Raw genomic sequence first — 23,952 nt, 5'->3', positions numbered from 1 at the left:
ATGGCCAAACGCATGCTGTAATGCGGTTTCTTGTCATTTAATAAAGTTATAACAAAAGTCTTTACGTCTTTTGTTTCATCGTTTCGAGAAGCAATCAGAAGTGCTCACTCCCCGTACTATTAGGTGAGTGGTCAACTAGCCTCAGACAGCTAGTACTGTAAAAAAAAAAAGCAAAAGCAGCAAACCTTGCTCATTAAGATAATACAGATCCATCGGTATTTATGCTAGACTAAAGCAGTCTAGAAATAATTTTTTTTTATAAATCTTTATCAGTGATTCCCGATTCGATGTGGCTCTATCGTGCGCTCTCCCCACTTTGTTGCGGAACGTTTCCACCACATTTTTTGTCTGTTCTATTGCCTAAGACTTCATTTTCGTTTCCTCCTGTTTCTTTCACTTTTGCACAGAACGTTTTCTCGCTTTTTTGATCCGTCTTTTGGGTTTTAGGACACACTACACTGACCCCATTCCAAACACTACTTTTTTGCTCACGCCTCGGCAGCACACGGTCCACGCCATTGGGTGTGTGGATGGCGCTTCTGGAAGGTGGCGATTTCTCACCCCGAGGCTCCAGCCCACGACCGTTTCACAGGGAATGACGGCAAGAAGTGGTGTCCCTTCCTGCCGAAGAGTTATTCATAAACGTCTTCATGGACAACGTACATACAGTGTTTGTCAAAAAAAATTCGCTGTGGCTTAGCTTGCTTAAGCCCGGTAATTGCGAAAGCAATATCCGTACCTGCGCCATGGTACTGCTGGTAGTGTAGCTGGTGCTGGTGCTTGTGGTTAGATTTGTGGTGATGCATCGGTTATACAATCCAATCCCATCCAATCCAATCCATTCCAATGCAATCCAGTCCAGTCCAATCCAATATAATACAATCAAATCCACTCTTATCCAATTCAATATAATCTACTCTAATCTAATGTAATCTAATCTAATCCAATCCAATCTAGTCCAATCTAATCCAATCTAATGCAATCAAGGTCAAATGAAGGTCAATGGTGGTCACCGCAGCGGCAGTATGGTGGTCACCGCCGCGGCACGGCAACGGCGTGAAAGTGCAAGTAGTATTGCTTTCGCAATAATATGCAGCCCACCGTGCACCGAGGGTATGGAGCGTGAGGGTGAAAGACATCCGCGCTCTCGGGCGAGCGAGGAAGTCTGAGTCGCGCTGGCTGGGCAACAGTAAGCGCGGCGTTCGCGTTATTACTTCGTTCGTAGCGCCTGTGCGAGGGCGCTTGCATCGATGCACAGTGGGGACTGACCCTTCGGCCTGCGCTTCCAAGCGGGCGCGCGCGGTCCGAGCGGCGAATCTGTCCCGGGCGCTCAATGATAAGCCGTGGCTTCTACCTCGCGCTGGCGCCCACTATGCCTGAAGAAACTACGAAGATCGAGAAGACTCCACGCGTGCTTCGCCAGCGGAAAAAACGAACAAGGTTTCAAGCCCACTCAGCAAATGTCAGCCATCCATGCGCTGCACTCGATTTTTTCAGGCTCCTTTTCTGTGGCTTGCGTCAGTTACCAGTCGTTTCATGAACCTTTCATATCTTAGCTTTCCGCAGCAATCTTTTCCAACTTACTCTGGTGCATACCCATGTGCGCTGCACGCAGCACAACCAGTTACTGCCGGCAGCTCGGTGAAACCAATGAGTGCGAAACTCCTTATTTGCGCATATCGAATAAACAAAGGCCGCACTCCGTTAACGTAGGTTGGGAACTCTTGTGCCATTTGTGCCGCGAAGATGAATGAAAACCTTGGAAGGAAGAGCGTGGGCGTAAGGCACAAGCGGAGAGTGGTTGCCATGGGAACCGCCTGGAAGGCAGTTACTCTGGAAGAAGGGGGATGGTCCCCGTAGAAGGAGATAGTATGGCGAGAGTGGATGAATGTTTCCCCCCAACCTGACACCCGGGCAACTGAAAAAAAGAAAGTAGGCATACAGCGCTGCTGACCTTGTATACGATTTTCCTAGTTTAGCACATTCCGCGTGGGGCTACAACCAACGCACTCACCTGACTTCATAATATGATGAAGGTGCCATATTTCCTGAGTTCCTTCGTCAGCGAGCGGAAAACCGGCCAGGTGAGAGCCACCTCTCACTGACGGCCAGGATCTCGCGAGCGAAGCACCGTTTCGAACCGTCAGCCAAACCGTAAATACGGTCCGACGCCAAATCCCACAACTATACGCATATGCCTTCCCTTTAATTCTAACTGAGAATACCTTGAGGTGGCGGGACTTTTGGCAATAAAGGGATCTACCAGTCTGGTTAATTTATTGGAAGCAGTTCTCGCTGGACGTCGCCTATAATCCATAATTCCAATGGGCTCTCTCCATATAAAGGGTCCCCTAGACCCACGCTAAACCTTTTTAAAACGCGGGTGGCCGCCCGAACAGGATACGCATGCATAATCTCGCCTGCGCTGTAATCGTTAAAAGTAAGTAGAAAAATTACGCTTTCGTGCAAGAACAGCAGCCCGTCAAAATCCAGAAAAAAAAAAAAGTGCGGCCTCCATGTACGTGTCTACACACGCTTTACTCAAGGTTTGGTGCTGCGCACAGTAATGTTCTTTCTCTCTCTTTCTTGGGGTTAACATTTTCAAATGCTCTGCCGCAATTCATTTCTGCAAAAAGAGCAGAAAAATATATGCGCATAGCTGGCCCCTTCATACCCCTAACCTTCGTTGCACTGTTTAAGGAAAGTGATCTTCACCCTAGAAAATAGTAGTTCGACCACTAGAGGTCTGCCAAAGGTAATTCGTCGGTCGAAATGGATATTTTTCAACCTTCCTGCAATGTTCTCGTGATAGTACGGTAAGGCTACGGAAACCCCAGTCAAGCTGACTAGCAGTTTCGGCGACAGCCAAGCATACTCTGTTGCCGTCTTTGCAATCGCGACGAAAAGGCGACGTGGCACTGGTATGCTCTCGTCAGCTAAAAAGCAAAGCAGTCAAGCGCGACTGAACGCGAGCTTAAAACCGAGATAAACCACAGCAGTCTGACACCTAAAAAACACAAAAACAAAAGAGTCGCCGCGGCCTCAGCTGAAGCACGCGCTATCAACTCTGCTATCAAGCCTCCCGTTTGTTCCCGCCCGGCGAACGAGAATTAGCGAGGCTAGGCCTAAGCCTTCCCGGCCGAGACAAGGCGGCGGTTCGCCGTTACAGCGGTGTTCGGATGTCATTTCGTTAATTACTAGTGACGTAGTTCGAAACTGGCATTATTAATTGGACTAATGAGCCCTTTATGCCTCTCTCGTCGTAATGTGACCCCAGCTGAAGACCTGTTTCTGTAATTTCTGTCAAGTTATGGCTTGAAAAATTCTGAAGCTCCAGCTACCACCGGCACCTGACAACGTCGTGTTCGTGTGAGCTGTTCGCCTGACCGTCGCCATTCACGGTGGACATTCTCTTTGGCGGCAGAAGAAAGAACTCTCGCCAACGTGCCAGTGCCGGCTTGACTTCGAAGTGCGGTGTTGTTGGCGTGATATCTGCAATGTGTGAACACGATCGGCTTGCGTGAACTAAGCCTTCCCCAAAGCTTCAACCTCAGCAGCAAGAGCGGTAAGTGCGATGGCATCTGGTCAGTTCTGTAATTGGCATTGCTGAATACGCGAGTCTTGCAACAGTCGAGAATTTTATTAGCGTCAAGAATACTTTGAGCGCTCATGCGAAGAACCCTAACGACCTATATTTAACCCTGAGAGATTTGTTGCCTCAATCGCGGAAGCACTGTTGAAAGCAAGTGACAGATACAGTCATGTTTCGCTGAGGGTGGTCGCGTGGCTGTGGCCGATGTAGAAGTGAAAGTCAGGCCTTGACGCGATCACGGGTCGCCTCTTCTAGAAAGCAACTATGGAAGTAAGCGCCGTAGTTCTTCACTCAGCGAGTACTGCAGGTTTTCAATTTAGAAGCACTCTTCTTGCCGGTGATTAACAACGGGGGGGGGGGGGTGGGGGGGGGGGGGGGTTAAGGATGTTTCAAGCGAATGAGTGGCGCGACGCTGCGAAAACTTTCGTACTTTTGGGAACATCGTCACGTTGGCCGCTGTAGCTGTCGCGGCCGCTCGAAACACGTTTTTCCGCTGCGGGGGCAGAACTCGCAAGCGTTTTCGCTAGCATGTGAAACAGGCTTTAACCATGTGAAGAAGTTGTTTTGTTATCCGGTACTGAGGTTGAGGGAGAAAAGATGGTGTTTTCGAAAGCAATTTTCATCCACATCGAAGAAGCCTTCAGTGTTAAGTTCAACCACCGGCGCGTGATCGAGTCGCATCTGCATGCGTTCTGTTGCTCCCTCTTCCATATCGGTCGCAAATGCATGAATATGTTGAGAAGCAGAGTCTTCGTTTCGCCGAGACTTGAGCGTACTGATGTTACTGCTGACTGCCTGCCTAAGTCTGATGTATCATTTTAAGTTCACGCCACTGAGCACGTACCGCATTTGTCATCCAATAATTAGTATGTGCACGCAGAGAGCCTTCGCGACGTTGTCCCAGTTAAGTCCTTGTCGTGAAATTTCCAAGAGTTCGGCATTGGCATACAGCCGCCCACAGACTTAACACGAATGACGGAATGCGTGGCCTGGACTGCCGTCAGCGCCACGAAGCGATAGTCATCGGGTGCGAGATAATGCTCTCGGAATGTTTGCCGTGTCTGACGATAGAAGGTGCGAACCGCGGTTAGCGGGCAATTCCTGGCTGCCGCGATAAGAAAAGTGCAAAGAGTGTTGGCGGGGCCGTGGAGTCCGAATCGGCGAGCAAAAAGCTCTGAAACGCCCCCGTGAGGACGCGGCGATCAGGCACAAGCGGAAAAGCAGTAAAAGCGAGCTGCGCACCAGCTGTCGTCAACAGTCCAAGCCACGCTTTCCGTCATTCGTGTTAAGTCTGTGGGCGGCTGTATACATGACCGTATCCTATGTCGCACAAGGTGGCATTGAATCGTCGTGTTAGAAAAGATTGTTGAGCTCGTAATTTTTTTTTATTCCTTTTGAGTTCGGTCACTTCAAGACGCAGAGCTGAACTCATGCATGTTATCGTAGATGCGATGGACTGCCAACGGTACTGGGAATCATTAGATTACAGAGAAGCTTTGCGGCGTTTATCTTCACCCTCGGCATTCCTGTTCATCGCTGCAAACGTGTGCGACCTTTGCGTTGTCATTCCGTCACGCCTTTCATGCGCCCGCCAGAAGTAACCAGGAGGCTGGCAAGGTATCGCGGTTCTTCGCAGGCGATTTAGCTTTTTTTTCGGGACTGTTCGCGAAGGTGTAGAGCCTTCGTCCAAAATGCACACCCAAACGGGTTTGCTTCCTAGCCACGCAGTCTGGATCGCTCGTGCGATCCAAATCTTTCTTGGCCAAGAAGGAATCTCGCCTTCATCTACCCGCATTTCTGGTTTTCCTGGAGTGCTAGGGGGTCCACTGCTCGGCTTAGAAGCGCACCTTTCCTGCTGTGTATTCGTCGACGACGGCTGTGCAGTGTAACGAATCATGAGGGTTCCCTGCCGTTCAGGCCAAACTGCACCAATAAATTTTTACTGCTTTCACTTAGGAGAGAGGGAGAAAAACTTTATTGTACAAGGAATTCGGGGCACGCCCCAGGGTCCCCGCACGACCCCACTGCACTGAAGTGTTTATGCTCCTAAGGTCCATAACACTGGCAGCCTGGCCGGTGGCGATGGTCTGCACGGCCGGGTCCTCCGAGCGCAGCAGGGTCTCCCAGTCCTCCCAGGTCTTGAGGTTCTCTAGGTCCTGCGGGAGAGGGTCCGCCAGGCAGAGGGAAAGGATGTGGAGGGAAGAGGCGAAGGGTTCTGGGCATAGGGCACAAGCCGGAGTGGGCTAGTGATGATAGTGGGATGGTAGTGGGCTAGGGTAAGGGGTGAGGGAAGAGAGTGTGTCTGTAGTCTGCGCCAGAGTGTTGCGTGTCTGTTATCTAGGGAGGGGTGGGTCGGGGGGTAGAGCTGGCGTGAGGCTCTGTAGGCCTGCGTCCGCTCGCTGAATGAGTGCATGCGCGCCATCGTGAATCCCCGATCCGAGGGCGCCTGAGCCCGGTTTAAAGAACCTCGGGCTAAAAGGTGGGCGGCCTCGTTTCCGGGATTCCCGGAGTGCGCGGGCACCCATATCAGCTCCACTTGGGGGGGGGGGGGGGGGGTGCATCGGGGGAGTCCAGTATTCCAAAAGCAGGGACATGGACTCGGCCTTGAGCAAAATTTACAATCGCAGTTTTCTTAAGCTCTTCAATAAAAATGGCGTTGCAGGATAGTGCGGACCGTGGAGCGATGGTCTAGCTGTTATAGCTAAGCTCCTGAGTCTTGGTCAGTCTTCCTGCGATATTGAACCGCGTTAGAGTACTTTGGATTAGGCCTCGAGCAATCATCTTCGGCTAGCGCCGGTCTGTGTAGTACAACATTGTGTTCAGCACGTGCATTCGGCGTCGCGACCATGAAGTGGCATGCGGTTGGTTGGTTCGCTTTCCGGAAAAGCAAATGGCGCAGTGCTTTTCTCACATCTCGGTGTACACCCGAACCGTGCCGTAAGGTATGCGGTTCGTATGCAGTCCAAGTGAACGGACTTCAGGATGCTTCAGGCTGCTCTGAATGGGCCACGAGCAGCTCCGGCGGATACTGCCGCTCGCTTGCGCCGAGGATAGAGGGCGAGAAATAGATGCCTCTCGCCCTCGGGTGGTCAGTGAACACCTAGCGCGGCGTTCATTCTGCCTGCTGCGTCCATGTCTTGCGGCCGCCGCGGTACGGCGCTTTGCGCGAGTGAACACGGTGGCCAGGGCGATGCTGCCCGGCGCTGTAGTGATTTCTAGCGGCCGTGAACGTTTACGCAACCGCAACAGCACAGATCATCGGAGCGCTCTTTCATTGCCTTTCCATTTTTGCATTCCGGGCTCATTCACGTGGCACGTCTACTTTTATGCGCTTTTTTTTTTTGCAAAGAACGGAAAGAAAAAACTGGCAGCGGCTTAACTCTGGTTAAACCTGGATATACAAGCGAAAAGCTGCAGTTATGCTTTGTTTGACGTCATGGCTGTGGCAATTCGCGCACAATACACTGGAAGCACCCCGATAGCGGTGTAGATTTTGAGCCAACTCCTTCGCTACCACTTCTGGGTCTTCTTTTCTTCCTTCCATGGCGAATGTCTGCCCCTCTTCTACAGCCGCCGCTGCCCCTCACGCGTTATCGCAACGTGAAAGAACCTTCTCCTCTTGGGACAGCGGCGGAGACCGCGCGGCAGCGGCGAAGGGTAAACCGGTGGCGAGGCGGAGAACGTAGGGGGTGGCGAGGAGGAGGAAGGGCGCGCCGCAGCGGCGACCAGGGGTGGCCCACGCGAAGCGCGGTGTTGAAGAGCCTATTGAAGCTTTTCGCTTCAAAAATTTAACGTTCATCATCTCGCATCTTGTGGCCGTGGCCTTTACGCGATTCCGACTTAGCGGTTAATGTTAAGGGTGATAACTTTCACGTTACCGTAGACCCTAATGAGGACGGTATCCATTTGTGCCTGGATGGTATGTGCACTGAAGTTGGCACTAACGCGAATGAGAGAGTATTGTCGAGGTCATCAAAAGAGGCCACGCTGTGGGCACTTCTCGAAGTGGGAAGGGAGAGCTTGTAACTATCGGCTAGGAAAGGCGGGGGGGGGGGGGGGGACGTCCGCTAATTCCCAAAACGTTTTCACAATGTTCCTGTGGATTTGTTAAAAGAACCGCAACATCCAGCACAAATACTAAGTCGGTTGTTAGTCGGGAAGTGTGGCGTATGCATTTTGAAATATAATATATTAAACGGTGGCTATGAACACTTTCCGAAGGGACCCTTTGGTCGTGTTTTAAAATAACAATTAGTAAATGGCATACAGATTACAATGCAATCCGATACCGCACAGGGTTGCACTTACGCAGGTCGAGGTTGCATTCCTTCAACAACACGTTGAACACATGATACCATACACATGAAACCACGCATGAATACATAGTGGGGGCCAACAGTCACCGATACCAAGGATCATAGAGGATACCTTTTTTGTAGTTTTTATCAGTGGGAAATTGATAAAAAATTGACTGAAGGCTTAGCTTGGTTAAGCCTGGCTGATTGCGAAAGCAATAACACCTGGCTGCGCTCGGTTCTGCTGGTAGTTTCGTTTCTCGAATTCACGCGTAGCAGACTCGAACTCGCCAACTCTTATCTCTTGTTCTTCACGTCGCTGAGCCACGATGTCACCGTCTCGAATCACCACAATGCTCTGCTCTTTCTTCTTGGCTGTATACTGCGCTCTTCTTTTAGCAAGCCGCTCTTCTTTCTGTTCCGGCGTTTCTTCCGCATGGCGTATTCTTCTCTTGTGATTATATCGCTCCGCACTACTCATTGATTATTCTTCGACATTAAGTAAAATTAATTGAACCAATCAATTGAATTATAATAGAGGCAATATAATATAATTAATTAATTAATCATCGGCCCGCCTCACGCGGTGGGCCGAGGAGGCCGTCACGTGGTAGCCGCCGCGCCGAGCGAAGGAACGACTACGGCTGAAGAGACGAGTTGGGGCCCCTGCTCTCCTCTGGTCGTGACGTCACGCTGTCACGTGGTCGTGCGCCGTAGCTGCTCCGAAGGGGGTGCTAACGCGCTCTTCTTTCCATTCCGTTTTCTGCTGGATACTTGAATGCCATACGCAAAATATCTATCAGCATAATGCGAAGGCGGAGGGCGTCTGAATGTGTTGGATCAAAATATATTAATGAATAATATAGAGGATCCTGGGAACGTCGCTCGCACTTAGGTGCCTCGATGGCCTCGCTTCCGCTTTCAGGGTGAGGACACCGCCCGTTCGGATGTATTGAACGCAGTGCGATGGCGGGCTGTTTCGATGAGAAAGCGGCCGCTACCGCGTAGAATTCCGCAAATTTGCTGTTGCCAATACAGGGTGCTACCAGAGGTTGTTTAATAAACAATGAATCAGAGTCAGTTACTCTAAAGTGTGTCATGTTTCGCAGCACCCCCGTAGGGGTCTCTGCAGCATGCAGGTGTTTGTGAGCGGCGACACCACGGGTTCTCGAATATCCATAGGGACATCCCTGCAAGGGGATGATAGTGAGCAGTGCGTCACCACGGGCCCGAGCACCCGCGCTTAGCCGTGCGTGGCTCAGCCGGGGAAAAGGGGATCCTGGTGGTTGAGCCGATGCCGAGTGTTTGGACATTTTATGGCCTCTCGTCGGAGGCAACACTGCCCTTTGGTCCCAGCCTCCTGTAGACGGCACCTCCTGCTTGACCCGACCGGGCGACCGGGAGAAATCGGCAGTCGCCTTTTCCTGTCCTCCACTCCATCTTTCACTTTCCTATCATCTTTCTTACGACTCTCGTGTTTCCTCCTCTCTTATAGACTTCTTTTTTTCCAGGCAGCGAGGGCTAACCTCGTGGGGCAAACTACCCTGCCTTTCGTCTTATTGGATTATAGTTGGGGTGTACAGCTGGCGAGGGCAGGGCTTGCTTTCAAGTTCCTGCCCCGTCCCCTCGTTGGACTCCTCTGTCGGTGGCTGGCGCCAAGGCCGAAAAACACATTCTATGGCTCCCCCTCTCCCATACAAAAGGATCGCTTTCACAAAAGAGTGCAGAACCGAAAGAAAAAAACAGCCAGAAAAGTACTCCCCTTCACAGTTTCGAAATCTGACTGATTCCTTGGGCCTTAGCTACAAGGTGACAAAACTAGCCAGCCGTGAAATTTCCCTCAATATCCGCGACTCAGCACAATATTCGTATCTCCCAAATGTAACAAAATAGGGAAGCATTGCTGTCTCTGCTAAGACACCCCGATACCTGAACACAGTCACAGGGGCCATTTCAGAATACCATAGCCTGAATCTCACCGAGGAAGATATGTTGGAGGGTCTTAATTAGGGAACAAAACGTCACTGAATTCCGCCGAATAAACATCCTTAAAGATGATAACGGAATGCATACAAAACACATAGTCCTGACGTTTACTTCCAGCCAGCTGCCAGAATCGACAGAAGTAAGAGATCTGAAAGTAACAACTGTGCGACCCTTTGTCCGAAATTCTCGACGCTGATTCAACTGCCCGAAACATATCCAACAACTGCGGACAAAAGCATTTTTGAGCACGAAACCTTTCATTAACGCAATGTTTTCATATAATGTCATATTTCGCAATAACAATCAATACATCAGCAGATCACCCTGCGGCAGTCTTTTTTTTTTCTCTTACCGTCAAAACCGTTCCCCATTGGTTTTCTATGGCACTCTTGACTGTTCGATGCGATCGATGGAAACACTTTAAAAGAAAGAATTTGCTACATATCAGCAGAATGCACCATCACCTTCAATATTTCTGTAAAAGTATCTTACAATTTTCCAATTTTCCTAATTTTTTTCCGAAATTGTTGGACATGTATGGCCATGGCTCTGAGTTGTCGCGGCCGCGAAACTTGTGCTGCCATATGTGCATCAAATTATCACGAATTTGAGAACTATAAACACACCACAGTGCGCGAACTGTGAAGGAGATCACCCCGTGTACTCGAGGCCGCGTCCGAGTGGAAAGAAAAGGAGATAATAACCATAAAAGCAAAAGAAAATATAACTTTCAAAGAAGCACGTCAGCGTTTCAGACGCAAGGTAGATTCTTGTTCACAGAAGAACAAATTTGAAAATGAAATGCTAGCACATCTTTCTCAGTCCTCTGTAGAATCACTTTTGAGATTTTTTTAACATAATATGGATGTCACGTAAAATACCTGAAGCGTGGAATGTTCTTGAAATTTGGAAGACCAACAACTTCCCCTAGCAGTCACAGACACACAGCCCTTACGCGCTTCCTCGCTGAATTGCTTGAAAGCGTTGTGAACATTAGGTTCATGTTTGTTCTTGGATCTCGTGAACTTCTTCAAATCCACCAGTGTAGATTTGAAAAAATCTTGTTCGACCCTAGACCACCTCGTCCCCCCGGAAACGCAGTACGAGAAGCATTCATACATAAACAACACACTGTCTAGCAGCTTTCCTTGATGTGGAGAAGGCTTATGATTCTGTGGAGGTCGCCTAAGAGGCAACCGCGGCCGCATTTATTAGAGGGCTGCCGGGGAGGAAACAGCGGCTGAGCGGTGGCGGCAGCATCCGGCCAGGGCCAAGGTCCGAGGCAGCGCGTTGTTGTTGTTTATCTCTACAAACATGGCACATACCGATTGGAGATTGGCCATGGTGCGGTGGGGATTGCGAAGGAGGTATTTGTGCGGGAAAAAAATGCATGAGGCGCCGAAGTAGCATAGTGAAGTGACAAACTATAAAAAATTACAATAAATGTTGAAAATTTTAAATAAATTAAACAAATTTGAAGTGCCAGGAATACAATAAAATACTTTTTCGGGGCTAAGAATTAACATGTAGAAAACCAAAGTAATGTTGAACAGCCTAGCAAGGGAACAGCAGTTCGCAATTGGTAGTGAGGTGCTGGAAATAGTAAGAGAATATGTCTACTTAGGGCAGGTAGTGACCGCAGATTCGGATTATGAGAGGGAAATAACTAGAAGAATAAGAATGGGGTGGAGCGCATATGGCAGGTTCTCTCAGATCATGAATGGTAGCTTACCAATATCCCTGAAGAGAAAAGTATACAACAGCTGTATCCTACCGGTACTCACCTATGGGGCAGAAACGTGGAGGCTGACAAAGCGGGTTCAGCTTAACTTAAGAACAACGCAGCGAGCTATGGAAAGGAAAATGATAGGTGTAACGTTAAGAGATCGGAAAAGGGCAGAGTGGGTAAGGGAACAAACGCGGGTTAATGACATCTTGCTTGAAATCAAGAGGAAGAAATGGGCTTGGGCAGGGTATGTAATGCGAAGGCAAGATAACCGCTAGTCCTTAAGGGTAACGGAGTGGATTCCAAGAGAGAGCAAACGTAGCAGGGGACGGCAGAAAGTTAGGTGGGCGGATGAGATTAAGGAGTTTGCGGGGATACAGTGGCGGCAACTGACAAAGGACAGGGTTAATTGCAGAGACATGCCAGAGGCCTTTGCCCTGCAGTGGGTGTAGCCAGGCTGATGATGATGATGACTTTTCCGACATGCGGCAGAATTTTATATGCAGTAAACAAGAGAACCGACCTGTTCCAATAATGTAATCATGAAGGTATGGCCGCAAACACTCCCTAACGAGAATCCCTTAGCGCTCGCGCCGAACGAGAGAACTGGTAGAGACAGAGGGAGTCCTAACCTCGCAAGAGGGACCTCCAAATACTGCTTTCTCTGAAATTCGAACCGCCGGCAAGAGAGGAGAAAATGTTCTATTGTTTCAACTTCTCCACATGAGTCACAAAGGATTGTCGCAGTGAGCCCCCAACTGCATAAATAGAAATTTAGGGGGAGGATTCTGCATCGCAGAAGCGTCATTGACACCTCACACAGCCTTGATTTACATGACCGGACATTCCATGGGTAATTTAAGTGCTAAGTGGAAATCCACGGTATTCAGCAACGGATCACTCAAGTTGGCATAGACATATTGGAACCACTGGAAACGTGAAGTCTCCAGAGGTGAGAGACGAGCTAGATTACAGGAGCACTGAGAGCTGACTTTTCCTATAAATCAGCCACCTCGTTAAAATAGACAACCGAATGGCCAGGTATCCAGACAAAACGGACCTTCCACACTGTGCGCGGAACAAAAGACCTAGGCGAATGATTCAATAGAGAGTTCAATAGAGAGGGTCATAATCAGGTGTGCGAACGGAATTGCTCTAAGCCAGATCCTGCTAATATATCCCGGCCAATAACCGCTTTCTCACAGCTCCCGGAGGCATCAGTGGAGAAAACAGTATGATGAGGAAAATTCTGCAGGTGTTCAGCAAGAAGACCATTTTGCACATTTTCGGGCTTGTGATTAGCATAAGACGGAAAAATATGGTCGTAATAGAAGACGGGGTCAGCCGGCAGATCAGCAACTCGTTACACGGAGATCAGATCGACCTGAAGCGGGACTAATAGGCTCTGCGTCAACCTAACTTGCGGAAGCTGATAACGTGAGTAGTGGTTAGAGAAGAACAGGTGTGGTTGTGGTGGAAAACATTTATGTACAGATGCACTTCAGGAGGTTATGCATAAGCTGACCCAGAGGGGGCAGCCCTTACAAGTACTAGGTGGAGGTCCCTTGTTCGGGACCCCAGTGGCGTCGCCCGCCGCCCGGGCTCGCGCGACGAAGGACCGTTTGGCCTGTAGGTCAGAGCAGCCGAGCAGGGCTGCCTCCCAGTCCTCCCGGGTTGGGGTGAGGGGGGATATCAGGGTTGGAGTGGCAGGCCCACACCATGTGGTAGATGTCCTCCGCACAGTGTGGACAGCTGCCCGAAAAACAAGGGTCGAAATGTTGTGACAGCTGCCGGGCACAGCAAATTATTAGTATGCAGGCGAAGCAGAAGCCGCTCCTCCGCCTTTGAGAGATCTTTACACGGGCGGGGATAAAGACCGTGGCCAGATTGATAAAATAAAACAATGTTTTTGAAGGAGTAAGCTGGAGTGAATTCGAGTTCCTGATCGTTGGGGTCGGAGGGAATGTTGGTCAGAGAGCGCGCGGGCGGCGGCGTCAGCTGCCTCATTTCCCTCAAGGCCCTTGTGAGCAGGAGCCCAAACGATACGCCGGTGAGGCTCCGCCGCGGTGGCTCAGTGGTTATGGCGCTCGGCTGCTGACCCAAAAGATGCGGGTTGAATCCCGGCCGCGGCGACCCTAGAGGCTCGTGTACTGTGCGATGTCAGTGCACGTTAAAGAACCCCACGTGGTCGAAATTTCCGAAGCCCTTCACTACGGCGTCCCTCATAGCCTGAGTTGCTTTGGGACGTTAACCGCCCCCCTCCCCCCCCCCCCCCCCCCCAAAAAAAAAAAAAAAACGCCGATGAGCGGGGTCCCCGGTGTAGACGCTGTTTTGGAGAATGTGGTCCCCAGCCTTGCTCGACGTGCCGACAGGCCGCTCGCGAGTCGGAAATAGTTTTTGAAGTGGGATCAGATGCAGCCAACGCAATGGCGACCTCCTCCGCGTGTGTTATGTCACGGGCTCGAAAATTAAGGTCGTTCACTGTTTTGGATTGGTGGACAACTGCGGCCGTGTACCATCCCCCATGGTGGTGGCCGGAGGCATTCAACTAGAATACGCCGAGTTTCGATCCATAGTGGCGGGCCAGGGCCTCCGCCCGCGCCAGGGGCCGACCATTATGGTCCTCAAAGTTCAGGTTCGCGGGAAGAGGGCGCATCTCCACTGGGATCGAATACGTACGCGCTCTTCCATGAGAGTGGTGTGTTGGATGTGTAGTCGGGCAAGGAGGCGGCGTTCCGGCGATGTCCGAGAGACGTGTATATTGGTTGGTCAAGTGGGCTTCCCGGAGCTCCCGAAATGTGTTCACCATGCCCAGCCTCAGGAGGCGCTTGTTGGAGGTGTTCGTGGGGAGGTCCAGAGCCCACTTAATAATTTTGCAGATGATGACTTCGAGTGAATCCTCGTCTTGCTTCCGCAGGTGGAGCTATGGAGTCGAATATAGAATTCGACTGGTTACAAATGCATGCGCCAGCCGCAAGGCGTCCTTACATCGTAACCCCCGCGCTTGTTAGAAAACCCGGCGGACCAAGCAGCCCAACTGGTCCCCCACCTGACGGAGTTTGGCCAATGTTGTTTCTGACCGTCTGTCTTGATGTATAAGGAGCCCCCCGGTACCCGGACTTCGATATATTCGAAGATTAGACCTGTCTCAAGAGGCAATGAAATTTTGACTTTGCACTTTGGTGAGGGGCGTATGTGCACAAACTAAGACATTTAGTTGGAGCATGGGAGGCCGCAGCGGCGAGCATAACGGTCCACTATGGCCGTCGCCTCCTGCAGGTTGGCATCAATGTCTCCGAGGGAACCCTGTGTGGCCCACAGGATGTCATCGGCGTACAGCGCATGTTTCACACCGGCGACAGCGCCCAGCTGGGCCGGTAGGTGCATCATAGCCAGATTGAATAACAGGGGAGAGAGCACCGCGCCCTGTTGTGTACCCCTGGTTCCTAAATGAAAAGGCCCATATTCCTTATCCTGGATTCGAATGTAAGATTTTCTGTCGGTCAAAAATTGCCGAATGTATTGAAACGCGCTTCTGCCGCAGTTAGTTTGAGAGAAGTGGGTGAGAATGATCGCGTGGGTAACGTTGCCGAATGCTCCCTTCAAATCCAAGGCGAGTACGACCTTGTCATTGTGAAGGCGTTCGACGAGGTCGAGAAAAGCCCGATTGAGTTGTAGCAGGACATCCTATGCAGATCTGTGTGGGAGAAACTCGAACATGGCGTCTGCGAAAAGTTGTTTGGATTCCATGAACTCGGACAACCTGTCACGTACCGTCGTCTCCATGAGTTTGCCCAGACAGGAAGTCAGAGAGATGGGGCGGGGGTTGTCCGTGTTGATGGCCTTGCCGGCTTTAGGAATGAAGGCGACCAGGGCGGTCTTCCAGTCGATGGGGAGTGGCACTTCCCCATGCCATATTGAGTTAATGTAATTCCATAAAGACGGGTATGCCGGGTCGGGGAGGTTGGCTAACAATTTTACTGTAATTTTGTCCCGACCGCCAGGACCACCCTCAGGTCATGGAGATGCAACGGTTGATCCAGCTCAACGTCCTCAGAGCCTGCATAAGAGTACGCCGGCCAGCGGGAGTCCTGGGTGGTACACAAGTACTGGTCCTAGAGCTTGGGCGCCAACTTAGTTGTGTTGCCCTGAAAGCTGTGTATTGCTCTTTGGAGGTGTTCTTGGGTTTCTGTGCGTGTTTGCGTTGGGTCAATTAAGGCGCGAAAGAGTCGCCGCGTGTTCCGGCTTGACATTTGCCGCGCGGCCGTATTGCATCGGTCCACCCATTCGGAGTCGGCGAGTTGGGTCGCATACTCAGCCGCTCGTTGAGTGAGCTCGGCGATGCGAACTTTTAAGTTTCCGGTTGTGCTTTTGCCGGCGCCACCGACGGACGAGGCAATGCCGGGCCTCCCAGAGGTGGAGGTATGGTTTGGTTAGAAAGGTGGGAGTATTAACGCCGAGGGCCGGGCAAAATGACCTGAGTAAAGCGCGCACCGTGGGAAGTTGCCAGAACAGCAGCTTGGGCTTGTTCGTTATTCATCTTTAAATAACAGCGCGAAAAACACAGATGGGACAAGGTTAAGTCAGCGCTCGTTTAGTGTTCTTGTTCTATGTGTCCCGTCTGTGGGTTTTTTGCGCTGTTACTTGAAGTGGGAAGTTGGAAGCGGGAATATAGATCGGGGATACGGGCTTCCAGATAACGGAGAGCGTTTGAAGCTGATTTTGGGAGCCCGAGGCAGAACCGTAGGGCACGCCGTTCCATTAAGACTAACGGCTGCAGCTTGTAGTTTGCGCTGCCAGAGAACAGGACGCCACTGAATTCCAGAATCGGTCTCATATAAGCCTCGTAGGGAAACAGTAACGTGTCGTGACGCAATTCCGAAGTTTTATTGCCTATTCGTGTCAACCGGCTCAGAGCGCTTTCCCTTTTAATCACATTATTCCCAATATGTAGGCGCCAGTCAAAGCTTGGGTCGTAACAACTAGGTATTTAACAAACTCCACCTGCAGAATTGGGGTGGAGCGGTAGACTAGCGAGATGTACGAAGGGATGTCTGGCGGAAATAACAGCACGCCACATGTGCTTAAATTAAAAAATAAATTAATTTGGTCCAACCAATCTTCAAGAGCCTTCAGGTATGCCTGAAAAGACTGGTAAAGAGCATGAATATCCTTTATTGATGCGAAAAAAGCTATATGGCCTGGGTATACAAAAACTATAATATTAGGATGAATGGTGATGTCCCGAATCAATACGTTAGGAAGAAGCGCTGACAGACGAGATACTTGCGGCACACCTCTTGATTGAACACAGGTATTATTAGAACAGAAAGATCCGCATGTGAAGAAGAAAAATCTATATCTTCAGTGTACCTTCAAAGCGTCCACTACTAGCTATCTTTAAAGTTCCTCTTCTTTGTCATTACTAAGATGTACGAACTAATGTTTTGTGCCTTCTACACCAGTAATGGTTTTTTACATGTTTGTAAAATTCCGTTGACCCACCGCGGTGGCTCAGTGGTTATGGCACTCGGCTGCTGGCCCGAAAGAAGCGGGTTCGATCCCGGCCGCGGCGGCTGAATTTTGATGGAGGCGAAATTCTAGAGGCCCGTGTGCTGTGCGATGTCAGTGTACGTTAAAAAAACCCAGGTGGTCGAAATTTCCGGAGCCCTTCACTACGGCGTCCCTCATAGCCTGAGTCGCTTGGGGACGTTAAACCGTAATAAACCAGTAAACCAAACCTAAAATTCCGCAGAAAGCAATTTTCCTACAGCTCCTGCTTGGCGCGTGATTGCCTTAGATGCTTATGCGCCACTACACCAGACACACAACACACAACAACGACCCTAGGCAGCTCTGTATCGTTCACGTCGGACGGTCGGCGAGGATCGCTGGCTGGGTCAAAAAATGGGAGGCTCCGAGTCACGGGTCGAACAAACATGTGATTTATATTCTACACCTTACACGACTAAAAAAAATGGCGTTCGTAGTACAGTGTAATGGCAGAAGACTTTTAGACAAGGTAAGAGACACAAAATAAATAATTGCTTCTTTGCATCCTGTCGCTGTTTGCACACAAGAAACAAACCTCAGTCCCCAGCTCACAAATGTTCTTAAGAAGTACAATGTTTCTTCTCGTAATCGGCAGCAGGCGAGAGGCTTTCGGGCGCAGTCGCCATTATAGTACAAAATGCAGTCGCAGCTCGGGAAGTACAACTTAAAACTGTATTAGAGGCTGTAGCATCCACGCTGCTTACATATAGTAAAACCATAACAGTGTGCCTCGAACCTCACCTGAAAGTGTCGTTGTTGCGACTGTAGGAAGGATGAAAAGGAAAGTACACGTGCCTGCCTACTGTCTCGAGTTGAGCCACAATCCAGCCACAGGCAGACACAGGAGATTTGAAAGATGGGAGAGGACAGATTGAATGAACAGACGCGCAACTCACAGCGAGTTAAACCTTTCAAAACAACTGCCAGAGGCTTACCTGGTAGTTGGTGACTTAATGCACATTCCTCTTTTTGGGGAAGTGAGAAAACAGATACCAGAGGTCAGGTTAGAAGATTTTATTCTCTGTAGTAATGGTTGTTTGCTCAGCTCTGGCGAATCCACATATTGCTCCCCAACCTCGGTCAAAACGAGCTGTTTAAACATGTCTTTTAGTGCACCGTTGGTTTTTGAGTGATTTTAAATGGGATGTTCGAGAGGATCCATATGGAAGCGATCATCTCCCTGTCATAATAACTCGGTCAATTTCGCCAGCAGACACCCCGACAACAGCACGGTGATGGAAGCTACATTTAGCTGACTGGGCATTTTTAGAGGAAAAGCCTGTTTGGAGAACTTAAATTTACAAAATCTTAGCATAGATTAAATCAATGAAATATACACAACATGCATCCTTACTGCTGCACATGCATCAATTCCATTCACAAGAGTGGTACGACAGAATGTGCAACACAGGCGACATTTTAGGGACCGTCAGCATACCTATATCACACGAGCACCTCTTGCTACAAAAAGCGTGATGAATTCCTGAAAAGCAACTGCACCGTAGAAGGCTCCACCAGAACTGGACCGCACTGTGACTACTTTCCTCATTTCGTGGTTTATTTATTGCAAGTACCTACAGCGCCCATGAGGCATTATTCTAGGGGGGATATTACTACATACAATAGCACATGCAAAGAAGATATTGGGAAACATGTCAGCAAGGATAACACAACATACTAAAAGAAGACTAAATGAGTTCACAAGTAGTATGAATCATAACACATCGGCAAAGCGCTGGTAAACGCATGAGACCTGGAAGAAATACATCAGATTATCATTTTAACAGCACTTTGGAAATCAGGTGCACAAACCACATCATTCGGAAGCTTATTCCAGTCCTGAATTGCGGTAGGGAAAACGAATACTTAAATACATTAATGCGGCATTGATAACTCTTAATCTTTTTCGTGTTGTCTAGTCTCTCCGAAATGTAATACGGCTGCTTTAGAAAAGTGTTTTATCAATACCGGTACAATCATTGTAAATGCTGTTATTCACTCCCTAGTAGATAACAACAAAGATCCTGCAATGTCTGTTTTTGTTATTGCTAGAACCCTTGAGAGAATGATAGGAAAAAATTACAAAAGAAAAAAAAACTTTAATCCGATGACCTTCTGGTTGAAGTTTCGCAGGAAGATCACTCTGACATCCCCTCAAGCAAAAGCAGTTTGCTCACCTTCTGGTGACAGTCACCACCAAACGGAATCTAAACATTGTACAAGGTGCCGTATCAGAATGCCATCTGTCCCGCGAAACAGAGTCTGATCTCCTGAAATGCTACCGAGATCAAGGTGTCATTGGCCTTCGCCGCATCACTACGAGGCGAAACGAAGAAGAGGTGGTGGCATCCCATATCGTCCTAACATTCGAACGGTGCCGTCTACCAGATACTGTGAAAACACCACTCTCTGAAAACATTACAGAAAACAACATTCTCTGAAGTCCGGAGACGAAGCTCTCGCTTCTCTCCGGAACATCCTACGCTGACGCAGCGTGCCGGGGCGGGCGCCGTCTGGGCACGCAATACATCATCGCCGCCGCGGTGGCTCAGTGGTTATGGTGCTCGGCTGCTGACCCGAAAGACGCGGGTTCGATCCCGGCGGCGACGGCTTAATTTCCTTGGAGGAGAAATTCTAGACGTCCGTGTACTGTGCGATGTCAGTGCACGTTAAAGAACCCCAGGTGGTCGAAATTTCCGGATCCCTTCACTACGGCGTCTCTCATAGCCTTAGTCGCTTTGGGACGTTAAACTCCATAAACCAACCAACCAACCAACCAACCAACCAACCAACCAACCAACCAACCAACCAACCAACCAACCAACCAACCAACCAACCAACCAAGCAATACATCATCGCTGATGCGCGCCGATCTCGGGCCCCCCCGCCAAGCCGCCTTCGGCTGCGCCAACATTCCCTGTCACAGAGGTCAACTTTTCACAGACCTCTGGGAAAATACAAGTACGCGAGAAGGAGTCTCTCCCTCATGACAAATCCACATCTGCTTCCGCGTCTCCAGTGGAGGTAATACCAGATAATACCAGCATGATAAAGGCGAATAACTCCGACTAGTTTTCGCGTCCTCGCTTACAACTACGGTTGTCGAAAGCATCATCTACTGGAATTGTCGAGCGCCACAAAGAAGCTGGATGGTGTATGAAATACTCGCACAGTATCAACCAAGCATAGTTTCATTAGAAAGATGGGATGCGCACATGGAACAATCACAAGAAAGAAGACAGGACGGGCGCAGTTCCGCCCCATGCCGCCGCGGTGGCTCAGTGGTTATGGTGCTCGGCTGCTGACCCAAAAGACGCGGGTTCGATCGCGGCCGTAGCGGCAGAATTTCTTTGGAGGAGAAATTCTAGAGGCCCGTGTACTGTGCGATGTCAGCGCACGTTAAGGAACCCCAGGTGGTCGAAATTTCCGGAGCCCTTCACTACGGCGTCTCTCATAACCTGAGTCGCTTTGGGACGTTAAACCCCATAAACCAAACCAAACCAGTTTCGTCCCGTCTTTTTTATTGTGATTTTTCCATGCGCGCATCCCATCTTTCTAATGCAATATGAACCAACTTGCCCAACAACGCTTCCTGCTGAACAAACATAGTTTGCCTACGGTAAACTCTACGAAACTTTCTGGAAAAAAGATGTCGTGTACCGGAAAGACAGGCAAAAGAGTACCTCCTCATCAGGTGGCGTTGCTGTTGTTTGGTTTATGGGGTTTAACGTCCCAAAGCGACTCAGGCTATGAGGGACCCCGTAGTGAAGGGCTCCGGAAATTTCGACCACCTGCGGTTATTTAATGGGCACTGACATCGAACAGTACACGGGCCTCTAGAATTTCGCCTCCACCGAAATTCAACCGCCGCGGCCGGGGTCGAAGCATTGCTGTTGTGTTTCAGAATTCAATGGCCACTCTGATTTAAAGACAGTGGCAATACAAGCACTAACATGTGGCAGAGTAATAACCGTATGTTGCCTGTATATACCACCACATCATCGACTTTCCATTGATGAACTTGAAAAACTCATTGACCAACTCCCGCAGCCGTTCCTGTTGGTTGGCGATTTTAACGCACACCATCCGTTGTGGGGAGGTATTAGAACCGATTCACGAGGTGCGCTAGTCGAAAAATTCCTAGTATTGTCAGGGTCATGCATACTCAGTAGAAGAGAGCCAACATACTTTAATGCAGCACACAGCTCACACCCAGCGGTAGACCTTGCTATTGCCACCGCGGTGGCTCAGTGGTTATGGTGCTCGGCTGCTAACCCGAAAGACGCGGGTTCGATCCCGGCCGCGGCGGTTGAATTTCTTTGGAGGAGAAATTCTAGAGGCCCGTGTAGTGTGCGATGTCAGTGCACGTTAAGGAACCGCAGGTGGTCGAAATTTCCGGAGCCCTCCACTACGGCGTCTCTCATAGCCTTAGTCGCTTTGGGACGTTAAACCCCATAAACCAAACCATACCTTGCTATTGCAGCTACTGTGTGGGCTGTTGTAGATAATCGCTGTAGAAGTAACCACTTTCCTATATCTTTAAAATGCACAAAAAATATAAACCCGAGTGTAAATAATCCTAGTAACTTTGAATTGAATTGAATTGAAAAGATTTATTTGAGCAGAGCAGTTACAGCATCTGCTGCAGGGGCAGAGGCTAAAGGCTTTGGCGCCTGACGAGGCCTTTGTCCCTCTGCAGTCGACGGAAGTGCAATACAAATTTGAGCATAACAAGAAGGTAAGTCACATAATTAAAACAAATGTAGATAAATTATGTCATTATAATCACAACATTAACCCAGTATGTAGAATAGTATGCAAGGATATTATACAGAGATTTTTTTTTTCATTATACAATGCATTGAAGGACACTTATAACAAAAATAAAGTGAAAACTATTGTACAAGAGAAGGATACATCTTGTGTATGCATGTCATAAGTACTCGTTACTCCCCGTACAAAACACCTGATATTATTAGGACATCTTTAATGTTCTTTTTGAATGTGCTAGTACTGGATGTGAAATTCAAGTTACCTTCAAGTTTACTAAGAATCGAAGCCATTTGATAAGGAACTGTTTGATTACCATAATTGGTTCTGGTTTTTGGCATGCGTCTTTTATTGTGTCGGAAAGGATAAGTAGAGTTTTCTTCCCTGCCGCAAATGTGCAGCTTCCGAAATTGTACGAACTGAAGTAGTTCATAGTAGTATACCTGGTCGGCGCTCAGCATTTTATATTTTAAACCATTTTATATTTTATATTTTAAAAAGTTCAAAGAACGAATTGCTGACCGGAAGATGCTCCATTGTCCACTTCATCAATTACATAACTAGGTATAGATGAATTTCAATTCTTGGTCGCACTGCGTATTATAGGCGCTGCACAGAAATCCATCCCAATGACACCAGGTAAACTACAAACCAAACGTAGAGCAGGGCAGGATGCGCACTGCAGAAAATCCCGTGAAAACGAAAATAATTCGTGGTAAAAGTTTCGCTATTATCCTACGTGACAACTTGAACTTTAAGCGAGCTGAAGCAAATGCGGGCGTACTCGGCGTATATCCAAACGGAAAAGTTATCAGTCGTTTCTCTTCTCTGTAACTTCTTACGCAGATACGCATAAAGTGCACTGTAAACTTCCTCTTACAATTCCTCTTGATAGCACTGCTGGCGATACATTTGAGCACCAAGCAGATGCACTAGGGAAACACTTCTAGCAAAGTGCATTATGCAGAAGAGCCGAGAGTTCGTTATATCCGTCGCAGTTGTACGTGTAAATCCAACTTGTGTTTTGAATCGGTAACAATGGAAAGTGCTCGTAGGTAGGACAAGTCCAGATCTTGCAGAGATCGTCCTTTGATTGAGATTTTCGCTTCCTACACTGAAAAGCAGATTTTAAGGATTGCTAATTAACAAAAAAGAAACCAAAACTAGCATTTAAGAGGATTTTTGCGAAGGGGTGTGCAAGAAAAAATAAAGTGTACATAGTTTCGCGAATTTGCGGAAATCAATATCGACGAAGTCAATCTCACGCACCATGTTTCATAAACGGCAAGGAATACCTGTACGACGGCAATAAAAGCCAGATCGCACCGGTGATGTGAAAGTCAGCATAATGAAGCGGTGATTTCTTTTCTCTTCTCAAAATTAATTTTCGAAGCATTAAAAAAAAGGTTTATGAAATTGGTGCATTCGTTGATATGGTTAAGCCATCTGTTAATCTGGTCACGGGATAATGGTTAGGCAGTGAAGTTGCTGATTAAGTATAGTCAGATAGCTTTCAATGTTACAGAAAGCATAGAAACTTTTATGGCAGAGGTGCGTTCAAGATGTGTTGTGGGTTACATGAAATAATGCTTTCTTGTCACTGTTGTGAAGCTGCACTCTTAAATAATTTTTTTTGTTTCCTGTATCACCACTATAATGCCTTTGGCGCTATGGGTTTCTGGAAAAAAAAAACCCTAGATGCCCTACAGGTGCGTCCACGTAGGCGTGCTGGACCAAAAGCACGTAACGAATTAAAAGAACTTACCGAGCGCAAAAATTTGTTTTACGGAATACGAAGCAAGTTTCGGCACTGATGGCATTGCATTCGTTTGTCGCTCCATTCGCACAGAGAACAACCGCGGGTGTCTAAATCGTGACGAAAAGGAATATAAATAGGACCCCTACGTCACGTAGAAAGCAAAAACAACGTATGCAGTCCACGGAGTCAGAAACCAGCCAGCTGATGTCCACGGGCGTAATGCAAAATATGCTATGTATTCTCAACAGGCGCTCTGTTATTTTTAAGCGTG

The 23,952-nt window shown here is 48.8% G+C and overlaps 1 long non-coding RNA gene across 1 annotated transcript in view; it reads left to right on the top strand.

The window, feature by feature from the left end:
* Positions 1 to 3,154: 3,154 nt before the first annotated feature.
* LOC149335075 (uncharacterized) overlaps positions 3,155 to 23,952 on the top strand; it is a 43,078-nt gene continuing 22,280 nt past the window's right edge. Inside the window, exon 1 of the long non-coding RNA XR_016284468.1 lies at positions 3,155 to 3,565. This is a non-coding gene — a long non-coding RNA (uncharacterized LOC149335075). The remainder of the gene's footprint in view (positions 3,566 to 23,952) is intronic.

This window comes from Amblyomma mixtum, chromosome 7 (genome assembly GCF_055824585.1).
Source record: "Amblyomma mixtum isolate Tamu chromosome 7, ASM5582458v1, whole genome shotgun sequence".
Taxonomy (NCBI): domain Eukaryota; kingdom Metazoa; phylum Arthropoda; class Arachnida; order Ixodida; family Ixodidae; genus Amblyomma; species Amblyomma mixtum.
This window is presented reverse-complemented; position numbering and strand designations above follow the sequence as displayed.